This window comes from Tachypleus tridentatus, chromosome 6 (genome assembly GCF_004210375.1).
Source record: "Tachypleus tridentatus isolate NWPU-2018 chromosome 6, ASM421037v1, whole genome shotgun sequence".
Classification (NCBI taxonomy): Eukaryota; Metazoa; Arthropoda; class Merostomata; order Xiphosura; family Limulidae; genus Tachypleus; species Tachypleus tridentatus.
Window position 1 is genome coordinate 151,449,468 of NC_134830.1, and position 13,738 is coordinate 151,463,205.

The following is a 13,738-nucleotide window of genomic DNA, read 5'->3' on the forward strand; positions in this document are numbered from 1 at the left end:
CAACTTGTCCATGTTATTTTTCGGATAATTCACCTTCAGTTTTACTATGTTAAAGGTCGGGGAAAAAACAATCCATACAAATATCAACCCTGAAGAAGCAGTCTGACCTGGATACTTTAACTAAAACCAGTGTGACAATGATTACTTTTTGAAGTTCAACGGAAAGAATGTGGAATAAACTTTTTTTTTGTGTTCACTATAAAACACTTTTATAACTGCAAATTGAGTGCAATAATTATCAAAAGTTGACCATGTATGCTAAAGGATATGGTTTAGCATATAATAACCAACTCAACACAAACACACTTTTAAAGTTAACCACGACTGTAATCAGACAATAATAATTTCAAAAATTAACACAAACTTAAGTTACCACAAGTGAAATAAACATGGATTGAAAACTCTCAAGATCAAATAAATAGCTCCATTCAATAACTCCTCTAAAGTTTTTGAAATTTTAATACTATTATAATATAAAATCAGACAAAAATCTTATTTATCAACAAGTTTTTTCTGTTTTGGCTTATATTTGAAGAAAGTGTGTGTTTACATAGTTGTATTAAATTATTTTAAAAAGCAAATTAGTAAGTTGTATAATAACTACAGTTGATATTAAAACTAGTTGAAATGTAATAAACTACATTTTAGTGTTTGGCATTTAATAGGTGGCATGATACCATTGAAAACTTTTTGTTTTTTAAACCATGTAACAGCTTATTGTGATAGAAAATATGCATACAATCAGATCAGTGACTTAGAAATTCGACAGTAGGAATATGCCTTATACTTAATTTTAGTATAAATTAAATGAATATGGATCAACTTGGAGTACCAGGACCTTCCAAAAAGAGACTTGCAAAAAATTATTCCTTAGCTTTGGAGACTTAAGTACAGTACCTTGTAACAAATGAGAATCCATGAAATAAAGGTCAGTGGCAAAAGCCATCCATGAGCCCCACAGTAGGAAACATTAAGATTTAGCTTTCAAAAAGGGACACAAGTTCCTCTAATGGCATATTAGCTCAACCATTCCATAATTCAAGTAGTATGAAAATGAAATGGGTATTTTTTCAGTTGAAGAGAAAGAAATACCAGTCAAATTGCTGGACATGCAGCCTATGGATCTCTCTGCAATCAAACTACAGAAAAAGACCCTGAAAACCATCATCCTCATACAATTATAAACTATTATTTAGGACTGGTATGATTTGGACAAGACAGCCTTACCAAGGAACCTTTTGTAATGGAACTATACTCTAGTGCTTATTGTCAAGATGCACCATTGTCATGTACAGTGTGGCTGTACATATACATATATATACATACACTAAACTGCTGTGATAACTTGTTAAGGCTTAACAAACACAAGTCATACTAGTTGGAAACAAAGAATAAATTGAGAAAAATCAGTAAAGATTTTTTTAAGTAAGACATTCTTACTCTTTGTTTTGAGCTGCTCCTTACGTTAGTTGAAAGAGAAGGAGGAAATTTTTATGGAACTACCTTTAGTGAAGTTTATTGGAATTCTACATCAGTAAATTTAATAGTATTCCATCATTTCTATTAGTGTCAATAGTTGTTAAACTTCTTCACAAATGTCTAACATAAACTGGATCATGCAGTGTTACAGAATGACTTAAATGAGAGAGTTTGCCTTATCAATTTTTAACTTGCTGTGGTGAGTGTAGTGCTGCTACCTGGTGTAACTTGAGCAACAGCAAGATAAAAAAAAAATAGAAAATTATTACCAATACGTAATAATTGTATTTAAGAACTTTCTTCAGGTATCTTTTACATATATTTGTGATAAATTATAAAGCCTTGTTGCTTAAAGTTGTGTTATGTTTACAAACAGCTTTTAAAGCCTCATAGTGGTATGTCTGCAGACTTAGAATGCTTGGAACCAGGTTTTAATACCTGTGGTCAGTAGAGCACAGATAACCCACTGTGTAGCTATGTGCTTAACTTCAAACAAAACAACAGTCCTTAAAACATTATAATTTTTAATAGAAAATGTTCAATTAATTAGAGATGTTTTAAAATGATCTATGAACTTCAGTATATTACAGACTGATTAAAGAATTTCCTTACGGTCTCAACAGAAAAGTTAGTTTCATAATAATAACAAATTACCTGAAAATGTAATGGAGGTTAAACAACAACTGTGAGTTTGCCCAACTAGTCAGAAGAACAAAATGAAGAATGATATATATACACATTGAACACACTTTATTTTAAAGTGGTCAGTCAATGTGAACTACCCAGGCCTGCTGACAAAATGGTGGGTGGACATCTGCTAAATGAAACCGTGTGTCAAAGTCTGCAAAGTAACTTTTGGTTGTATCTTTATTTAAGTCATAAAAAAAAAAAGTTTCTGTTTTTTCTTTGCACATCAACACTTGACATGTGAAGAATGATTGGGAAGTAATAGATTTACATTTGCTACTTTTAGATTTAATAAATATTTGTTTTTATTGTGAGATAAAAATGATTTTGCTTTTTAAAAGCTCTGCTGTACTAGTTTAGAACCTTTTTCAATAAGTTATTTAAAATGTTAAACAAGAAAATGGGGATTTGGCAAGGATGTTTGCCCCAGGGGCTGTGCTAGCTCTCAGTGCCCCTGAAGCTACCTTACAAAACAACAATGATGTTTGCCCCAGGGCTGTGCTAGCTCTCAGTGCCACTGAAGCTACCTTACAAAACAACAATGATGTTTGCCCCAGGGGCTGTGCTAGCTCTCAGTGCCACTGAAGCTACCTTACAAAAACAACAATGATGTTTGCCCCAGGGCTGTGCTAGCTCTCAGTGCCACTGAAGCTACCTTACAAAAACAACAATGATGTTTGCCCCAGGGGCTGTGTTAGCTCTCAGTGCCACTGAAGCTACCTTACAAAAACAACAATGATGTTTGCCCCAGGGGCTGTGCTAGCTCTCAGTGCCACTGAAGCTACCTTACAAAAACAACAATGGTGTTTGCCCCAGGGGCTGTGTTAGCTCTCAGTGCCACTGAAGCTACCTTACAAAAACAACAAATATTATAAAATAATATTTTAAAGCAAAGACTTCTCTTATTTAAATATAGAGCTCTGCAGGTCTGTGTTTAACCCACACTATAGACAATACACTGCAAATGGAACAGTTTATTTTATTTTCAATTTTACAACCTGCAAGCTACCATTCTGTGGATAATGTGAACAGACAGAAAAATATGCAAAAAACAAATAATTGTGCAATGGGAAATTGAATGTGATAAGTTAACACATTTTCAATAGATGATATGAAATATGTTCTTCCTGCGATATAGGTGGTTCTAGGCAACAACAAAAATTTAAAAACTTTCAGATAAATTACGTGAAGTACACAGTTAAAGTAGGAATCCTCACGTCACAAGCCTTCATGTAAGAAAACTAAATATTATCTCATGATATGAAGACTCTTCTTTTCCTTCTCTGAGCAATATTACTCATGTAATAATATTTCAAGCTGAGAAGAAGTTTTCCGTGTTTGTTTTCATGGCACTCAATTTGAAAAACTTCTTGCTGATGTCTTATCGTAATCTACGTTCTTTGACCTAGTTGTAGTATGTAATGTATTGTAATTGTATTCTTCCACAACCTGCTGTCTAGATGTTTCAAGCGTTTGTCCAGTAAGATTAGAAAAGATGGTAATCTAAGCTTTAAGCTTTACAAATTACCTTTTTTCAGAGATTAAATAAAGGCTGTATCATCCAGCGTCAACAACTTGTCCATGTTATTTTTCGGATAATTCACCTTCAGTTTTACTATGTTAAAGGTCGGGAAAAAACAATCCATACAAATATCAACCCTGAAGAAGCAGTCTGACCTGGATACTTTAACTAAAACCAGTGTGACAATGATTACTTTTGAAGTTCAACGGAAAGAATGTGGAATAAACATTTTTTTGTGTTCACTATAAAACACTTTTATAACTGCAAATTGAGTGCAATAATTATCAAAGTTGACCATGTATGCTAAAGGATATGGTTTAGCATATAATAACCAACTCAACACAAACACACTTTTTAAAGTTAACCACGTACTGTAATCAGACAATAATAATTTCAAAAATTAACACAAACTTAAGTTACCACAAGTGAAATAAACATGGATTGAAAACTCTCAAGATCAAATAAATAGCTCCATTCAATAACTCCTCTAAAGTTTTTGAAATTTTAATACTATTATAATATAAAATCAGACAAAAATCTTATTTATCAACAAGTTTTTTCTGTTTTGGCTTATATTTGAAGAAAGTGTGTGTTTACATAGTTGTATTAAATTATTTTAAAAAGCAAATTAGTAAGTTGTATAATAACTACAGTTGATATTAAAACTAGTTGAAATGTAATAAACTACATTTTAGTGTTTGGCATTTAATAGGTGGCATGATACCATTGAAAACTTTTTGTTTTTTAAACCATGTAACAGCTTATTGTGATAGAAAATATGCATACAATCAGATCAGTGACTTAGAAATTCGACAGTAGGAATATGCCTTATACTTAATTTTAGTATAAATTAAATGAATATGGATCAACTTGGAGTACCAGGACCTTCCAAAAGAGACTTGCAAAAATTATTCCTTAGCTTTGGAGACTTAAGTACAGTACCTTGTAACAAATGAGAATCCATGAAATAAAGGTCAGTGGCAAAAGCCATCCATGAGCCCCACAGTAGGAAACATTAAGATTTAGCTTTCAAAAAGGGACACAAGTTCCTCTAATGGCATATTAGCTCAACCATTCCATAATTCAAGTAGTATGAAAATGAAATGGGTATTTTTTCAGTTGAAGAGAAAGAAATACCAGTCAAATTGCTGGACATGCAGCCTATGGATCTCTCTGCAATCAAACTACAGAAAAAGACCCTGAAAACCATCATCCTCATACAATTATAAACTATTATTTAGGACTGGTATGATTTGGACAAGACAGCCTTACCAAGGAACCTTTTGTAATGGAACTATACTCTAGTGCTTATTGTCAAGATGCACCATTGTCATGTACAGTGTGGCTGTACATATACATATATATACATACACTAAACTGCTGTGATAACTTGTTAAGGCTTAACAAACACAAGTCATACTAGTTGGAAACAAAGAATAAATTGAGAAAAATCAGTAAAGATTTTTTTAAGTAAGACATTCTTACTCTTTGTTTTGAGCTGCTCCTTACGTTAGTTGAAAGAGAAGGAGGAAATTTTTATGGAACTACCTTTAGTGAAGTTTATTGGAATTCTACATCAGTAAATTTAATAGTATTCCATCATTTCTATTAGTGTCAATAGTTGTTAAACTTCTTCACAAATGTCTAACATAAACTGGATCATGCAGTGTTACAGAATGACTTAAATGAGAGAGTTTGCCTTATCAATTTTTAACTTGCTGTGGTGAGTGTAGTGCTGCTACCTGGTGTAACTTGAGCAACAGCAAGATAAAAAAAAATATAGAAAATTATTACCAATACGTAATAATTGTATTTAAGAACTTTCTTCAGGTATCTTTTACATATATTTGTGATAAATTATAAAGCCTTGTTGCTTAAAGTTGTGTTATGTTTACAAACAGCTTTTAAAGCCTCATAGTGGTATGTCTGCAGACTTAGAATGCTTGGAACCAGGTTTTAATACCTGTGGTCAGTAGAGCACAGATAACCCACTGTGTAGCTATGTGCTTAACTTCAAACAAAAAACAACAGTCCTTAAAAACATTATAATTTTTAATAGAAAATGTTCAATTAATTAGAGATGTTTTAAAAAATGATCTATGAACTTCAGTATATTACAGACTGATTAAAGAATTTCCTTACGGTCTCAACAGAAAAGTTAGTTTCATAATAATAACAAATTACCTGAAAATGTAATGGAGGTTAAACAACAACTGTGAGTTTGCCCAACTAGTCAGAAGAACAAAATGAAGAATGATATATATACACATTGAACACACTTTATTTTAAAGTGGTCAGTCAATGTGAACTACCCAGGCCTGCTGACAAAATGGTGGGTGGACATCTGCTAAATGAAACCGTGTGTCAAAGTCTGCAAAGTAACTTTTGGTTGTATCTTTATTTAAGTCATAAAAAAAAAGTTTCTGTTTTTCTTTGCACATCAACACTTGACATGTGAAGAATGATTGGGAAGTAATAGATTTACATTTGCTACTTTTAGATTTAATAAATATTTGTTTTATTGTGAGATAAAATGATTTTGCTTTTTAAAAGCTCTGCTGTACTAGTTTAGAACCTTTTTCAATAAGTTATTTAAAATGTTAAACAAGAAAATGGGGATTTGGCAAGGATGTTTGCCCCAGGGGCTGTGCTAGCTCTCAGTGCCCTGAAGCTACCTTACAAAACAACAATGATGTTTGCCCCAGGGCTGTGCTAGCTCTCAGTGCCACTGAAGCTACCTTACAAAATAACAATGATGTTTGCCCCAGGGGCTGTGCTAGCTCTCAGTGCCACTGAAGCTACCTTACAAAAACAACAATGGTGTTTGCCCCAGGGCTGTGTTAGCTCTCAGTGCCACTGAAGCTACCTTACAAAACAACAATGATGTTTGCCCCAGGGCTGTGCTAGCTCTCAGTGCCACTGAAGCTACCTTACAAAAACAACAATGGTGTTTGCCCCAGGGGCTGTGTTAGCTCTCAGTGCCACTGAAGCTACCTTACAAAAACAACAATGATGTTTGCCCCAGGGCTGTGCTAGCTCTCAGTGCCACTGAAGCTACCTTACAAAAACAACAATGGTGTTTGCCCCAGGGGCTGTGTTAGCTCTCAGTGCCACTGAAGCTACCTTACAAAAACAACAATGATGTTTGCCCCAGGGGCTGTGCTAGCTCTCAGTGCCACTGAAGCTACCTTACAAAAACAACAATGGTGTTTGCCCCAGGGCTGTGTTAGCTCTCAGTGCCACTGAAGCTACCTTAAAAAACAACAAATATTATAAAATAATATTTTAAAGCAAAGACTTCTCTTATTTAAATATAGAGCTCTGCAGGTCTGTGTTTAACCCACACTATAGACAATACACTGCAAATGGAACAGTTTATTTTATTTTCAATTTTACAACCTGCAAGCTACCATTCTGTGGATAATGTGAACAGACAGAAAAATATGCAAAAAACAAATAATTGTGCAATGGGAAATTGAATGTGATAAGTTAACACATTTTCAATAGATGATATGAAATATGTTCTTCCTGCGATATAGGTGGTTCTAGGCAACAACAAAAATTTAAAAAACTTTCAGATAAATTACGTGAAGTACACAGTTAAAGTAGGAATCCTCACGTCACAAGCCTTCATGTAAGAAAACTAAATATTATCTCATGATATGAAGACTCTTCTTTTCCTTCTCTGAGCAATATTACTCATGTAATAATATTTCAAGCTGAGAAGAAGTTTTCCGTGTTTGTTTTCATGGCACTCAATTTGAAAAACTTCTTGCTGATGTCTTATCGTAACTACGTTCTTTGACCTAGTTGTAGTATGTAATGTATTGTAATTGTATTCTTCCACAACCTGCTGTCTAGATGTTTCAAGCGTTTGTCCAGTAAGATTAGAAAAGATGGTAATCTAAGCTTTAAGCTTTACAAATTACCTTTTTTCAGAGATTAAATAAAGGCTGTATCATCCAGCGTCAACAACTTGTCCATGTTATTTTTCGGATAATTCACCTTCAGTTTTACTATGTTAAAGGTCGGGGAAAAAAACAATCCATACAAATATCAACCCTGAAGAAGCAGTCTGACCTGGATACTTTAACTAAAACCAGTGTGACAATGATTACTTTTTGAAGTTCAACGGAAAGAATGTGGAATAAACATTTTTTTTGTGTTCACTATAAAACACTTTTATAACTGCAAATTGAGTGCAATAATTATCAAAAGTTGACCATGTATGCTAAAGGATATGGTTTAGCATATAATAACCAACTCAACACAAACACACTTTTTAAAGTTAACCACGTACTGTAATCAGACAATAATAATTTCAAAAATTAACACAAACTTAAGTTACCACAAGTGAAATAAACATGGATTGAAAACTCTCAAGATCAAATAAATAGCTCCATTCAATAACTCCTCTAAAGTTTTTGAAATTTTAATACTATTATAATATAAAATCAGACAAAAATCTTATTTATCAACAAGTTTTTTCTGTTTTGGCTTATATTTGAAGAAAGTGTGTGTTTACATAGTTGTATTAAATTATTTTAAAAAGCAAATTAGTAAGTTGTATAATAACTACAGTTGATATTAAAACTAGTTGAAATGTAATAAACTACATTTTAGTGTTTGGCATTTAATAGGTGGCATGATACCATTGAAAACTTTTTTGTTTTTAAACCATGTAACAGCTTATTGTGATAGAAAATATGCATACAATCAGATCAGTGACTTAGAAATTCGACAGTAGGAATATGCCTTATACTTAATTTTAGTATAAATTAAATGAATATGGATCAACTTGGAGTACCAGGACCTTCCAAAAAGAGACTTGCAAAAAATTATTCCTTAGCTTTGGAGACTTAAGTACAGTACCTTGTAACAAATGAGAATCCATGAAATAAAGGTCAGTGGCAAAAGCCATCCATGAGCCCCACAGTAGGAAACATTAAGATTTAGCTTTCAAAAAGGGACACAAGTTCCTCTAATGGCATATTAGCTCAACCATTCCATAATTCAAGTAGTATGAAAATGAAATGGGTATTTTTTCAGTTGAAGAGAAAGAAATACCAGTCAAATTGCTGGACATGCAGCCTATGGATCTCTCTGCAATCAAACTACAGAAAAGACCCTGAAAACCATCATCCTCATACAATTATAAACTATTATTTAGGACTGGTATGATTTGGACAAGACAGCCTTACCAAGGAACCTTTTGTAATGGAACTATACTCTAGTGCTTATTGTCAAGATGCACCATTGTCATGTACAGTGTGGCTGTACATATACATATATATACATACACTAAACTGCTGTGATAACTTGTTAAGGCTTAACAAACACAAGTCATACTAGTTGGAAACAAAGAATAAATTGAGAAAAATCAGTAAAGATTTTTTTAAGTAAGACATTCTTACTCTTTGTTTTGAGCTGCTCCTTACGTTAGTTGAAAGAGAAGGAGGAAATTTTTATGGAACTACCTTTAGTGAAGTTTATTGGAATTCTACATCAGTAAATTTAATAGTATTCCATCATTTCTATTAGTGTCAATAGTTGTTAAACTTCTTCACAAATGTCTAACATAAACTGGATCATGCAGTGTTACAGAATGACTTAAATGAGAGAGTTTGCCTTATCAATTTTTAACTTGCTGTGGTGAGTGTAGTGCTGCTACCTGGTGTAACTTGAGCAACAGCAAGATAAAAAAAAAATATAGAAAATTATTACCAATACGTAATAATTGTATTTAAGAACTTTCTTCAGGTATCTTTTACATATATTTGTGATAAATTATAAAGCCTTGTTGCTTAAAGTTGTGTTATGTTTACAAACAGCTTTTAAAGCCTCATAGTGGTATGTCTGCAGACTTAGAATGCTTGGAACCAGGTTTTAATACCTGTGGTCAGTAGAGCACAGATAACCCACTGTGTAGCTATGTGCTTAACTTCAAACAAAAACAACAGTCCTTAAAAACATTATAATTTTTAATAGAAAATGTTCAATTAATTAGAGATGTTTTAAAAATGATCTATGAACTTCAGTATATTACAGACTGATTAAAGAATTTCCTTACGGTCTCAACAGAAAAGTTAGTTTCATAATAATAACAAATTACCTGAAAATGTAATGGAGGTTAAACAACAACTGTGAGTTTGCCCAACTAGTCAGAAGAACAAAATGAAGAATGATATATATACACATTGAACACACTTTATTTTAAAGTGGTCAGTCAATGTGAACTACCCAGGCCTGCTGACAAAATGGTGGGTGGACATCTGCTAAATGAAACCGTGTGTCAAAGTCTGCAAAGTAACTTTTGGTTGTATCTTTATTTAAGTCATAAAAAAAAAAAGTTTCTGTTTTTTCTTTGCACATCAACACTTGACATGTGAAGAATGATTGGGAAGTAATAGATTTACATTTGCTACTTTTAGATTTAATAAATATTTGTTTTTATTGTGAGATAAAAATGATTTTGCTTTTTAAAAGCTCTGCTGTACTAGTTTAGAACCTTTTTCAATAAGTTATTTAAAATGTTAAACAAGAAAATGGGGATTTGGCAAGGATGTTTGCCCCAGGGGCTGTGCTAGCTCTCAGTGCCCCTGAAGCTACCTTACAAAAACAACAATGATGTTTGCCCCAGGGGCTGTGCTAGCTCTCAGTGCCACTGAAGCTACCTTACAAAAACAACAATGATGTTTGCCCCAGGGGCTGTGCTAGCTCTCAGTGCCACTGAAGCTACCTTACAAAAACAACAATGGTGTTTGCCCCAGGGGCTGTGTTAGCTCTCAGTGCCACTGAAGCTACCTTACAAAAACAACAATGATGTTTGCCCCAGGGGCTGTGCTAGCTCTCAGTGCCACTGAAGCTACCTTACAAAAACAACAATGGTGTTTGCCCCAGGGGCTGTGTTAGCTCTCAGTGCCACTGAAGCTACCTTACAAAAACAACAAATATTATAAAATAATATTTTAAAGCAAAGACTTCTCTTATTTAAATATAGAGCTCTGCAGGTCTGTGTTTAACCCACACTATAGACAATACACTGCAAATGGAACAGTTTATTTTATTTTCAATTTTACAACCTGCAAGCTACCATTCTGTGGATAATGTGAACAGACAGAAAAATATGCAAAAAACAAATAATTGTGCAATGGGAAATTGAATGTGATAAGTTAACACATTTTCAATAGATGATATGAAATATGTTCTTCCTGCGATATAGGTGGTTCTAGGCAACAACAAAAATTTAAAAAACTTTCAGATAAATTACGTGAAGTACACAGTTAAAGTAGGAATCCTCACGTCACAAGCCTTCATGTAAGAAAACTAAATATTATCTCATGATATGAAGACTCTTCTTTTCCTTCTCTGAGCAATATTACTCATGTAATAATATTTCAAGCTGAGAAGAAGTTTTCCGTGTTTGTTTTCATGGCACTCAATTTGAAAAAACTTCTTGCTGATGTCTTATCGTAACTACGTTCTTTGACCTAGTTGTAGTATGTAATGTATTGTAATTGTATTCTTCCACAACCTGCTGTCTAGATGTTTCAAGCGTTTGTCCAGTAAGATTAGAAAAGATGGTAATCTAAGCTTTAAGCTTTACAAATTACCTTTTTTCAGAGATTAAATAAAGGCTGTATCATCCAGCGTCAACAACTTGTCCATGTTATTTTTCGGATAATTCACCTTCAGTTTTACTATGTTAAAGGTCGGGGAAAAAAACAATCCATACAAATATCAACCCTGAAGAAGCAGTCTGACCTGGATACTTTAACTAAAACCAGTGTGACAATGATTACTTTTTGAAGTTCAACGGAAAGAATGTGGAATAAACATTTTTTTTGTGTTCACTATAAAACACTTTTATAACTGCAAATTGAGTGCAATAATTATCAAAAGTTGACCATGTATGCTAAAGGATATGGTTTAGCATATAATAACCAACTCAACACAAACACACTTTTTAAAGTTAACCATATACTGTAATCAGATAATAATAATTTCAAAAATTAACACAAACTTAAGTTACCACAAGTGAAATAAACATGGATTGAAAACTCTCAAGATCAAATAAATAGCTCCATTCAATAACTCCTCTAAAGTTTTTGAAATTTTAATACTATTATAATATAAAATCAGACAAAAAATCTTATTTATCAACAAGTTTTTTCTGTTTTGGCTTATATTTGAAGAAAGTGTGTGTTTACATAGTTGTATTAAATTATTTTAAAAAGCAAATTAGTAAGTTGTATAATAACTACAGTTGATATTAAAACTAGTTGAAATGTAATAAACTACATTTTAGTGTTTGGCATTTAATAGGTGGCATGATACCATTGAAAACTTTTTGTTTTTTAAACCATGTAACAGCTTATTGTGATAGAAAATATGCATACAATCAGATCAGTGACTTAGAAATTCGACAGTAGGAATATGCCTTATACTTAATTTTAGTATAAATTAAATGAATATGGATCAACTTGGAGTACCAGGACCTTCCAAAAAGAGACTTGTAAAAAATTATTCCTTAGCTTTGGAGACTTAAGTACAGTACCTTTTAACAAATGAGAATCCATGAAATAAAGGTCAGTGGCAAAAGCCATCCATGAGCCCCACAGTAGGAAACATTAAGATTTAGCTTTCAAAAAGGGACACAAGTTCCTCTAATGCCATATTAGCTCAACCATTCCATAATTCAAGTAGTATGAAAATGAAATGGGTATTTTTTCAGTTGAAGAGAAAGAAATACCAGTCAAATTGCTGGACATGCAGCCTATGGATCTCTCTGCAATCAAACTACAGAAAAAGACCCTGAAAACCATCATCCTCATACAATTATAAACTATTATTTAGGACTGGTATGATTTGGACAAGACAGCCGTACCAAGGAACCTTTTGTAATGGAACTATACTGTAGTGCTTATTGTCAAGATGCACCATTGTCATGTACAGTGTGGCTGTACATATACATATATATACATACACTAAACTGCTGTGATAACTTGTTAAGGCTTAACAAACACAAGTCATACTAGTTGGAAACAAAGAATAAATTGAGAAAAATCAGTAAAGATTTTTTTAAGTAAGACATTCTTACTCTTTGTTTTGAGCTGCTCCTTACGTTAGTTGAAAGAGAAGAAGGAAATTTTTATGGAACTACCTTTAGTGAAGTTTATTGGAATTCTACATCAGTAAATTTAATAGTATTCCATCATTTCTATTAGTGTCAATAGTTGTTAAACTTCTTCACAAATGTCTAACATAAACTGGATCATGCAGTGTTACAGAATGACTTAAATGAGAGAGTTTGCCTTATCAATTTTTAACTTGCTGTGGTGAGTGTAGTGCTGCTACCTGGTGTAACTTGAGCAACAGCAAGATAAAAAAAAAATATAGAAAATTATTACCAATACATAATAATTGTATTTAAGAACTTTCTTCAGGTATCTTTTACATATATTTGTGATAAATTATAAAGCCTTGTTGCTTAAAGTTGTGTTATGTTTACAAACAGCTTTTAAAGCCTCATAGTGGTATGTCTGCAGACTTAGAATGCTTGGAACCAGGTTTTAATACCTGTGGTCAGTAGAGCACAGATAACCCACTGTGTAGCTATGTGCTTAACTTCAAACAAAAACAACAGTCCTTAAAAACATTATAATTTTAATAGAAAATGTTCAATTAATTAGAGATGTTTTAAAAATGATCTATGAACTTCAGTATATTACAGACTGATTAAAGAATTTCCTTACGGTCTCAACAGAAAAGTTAGTTTCATAATAATAACAAATTACCTGAAAATGTAATGGAGGTTAAACAACAACTGTGAGTTTGCCCAACTAGTCAGAAGAACAAAATGAAGAATGATATATATACACATTGAACACACTTTATTTTAAAGTGGTCAGTCAATGTGAACTACCCAGGCCTGCTGACAAAATGGTGGGTGGACATCTGCTAAATGAAACCGTGTGTCAAAGTCTGCAAAGTAACTTTTGGTTGTATCTTTATTTAAGTCATAAAAAAAAAAAGTTTCTGTTTTTTCTT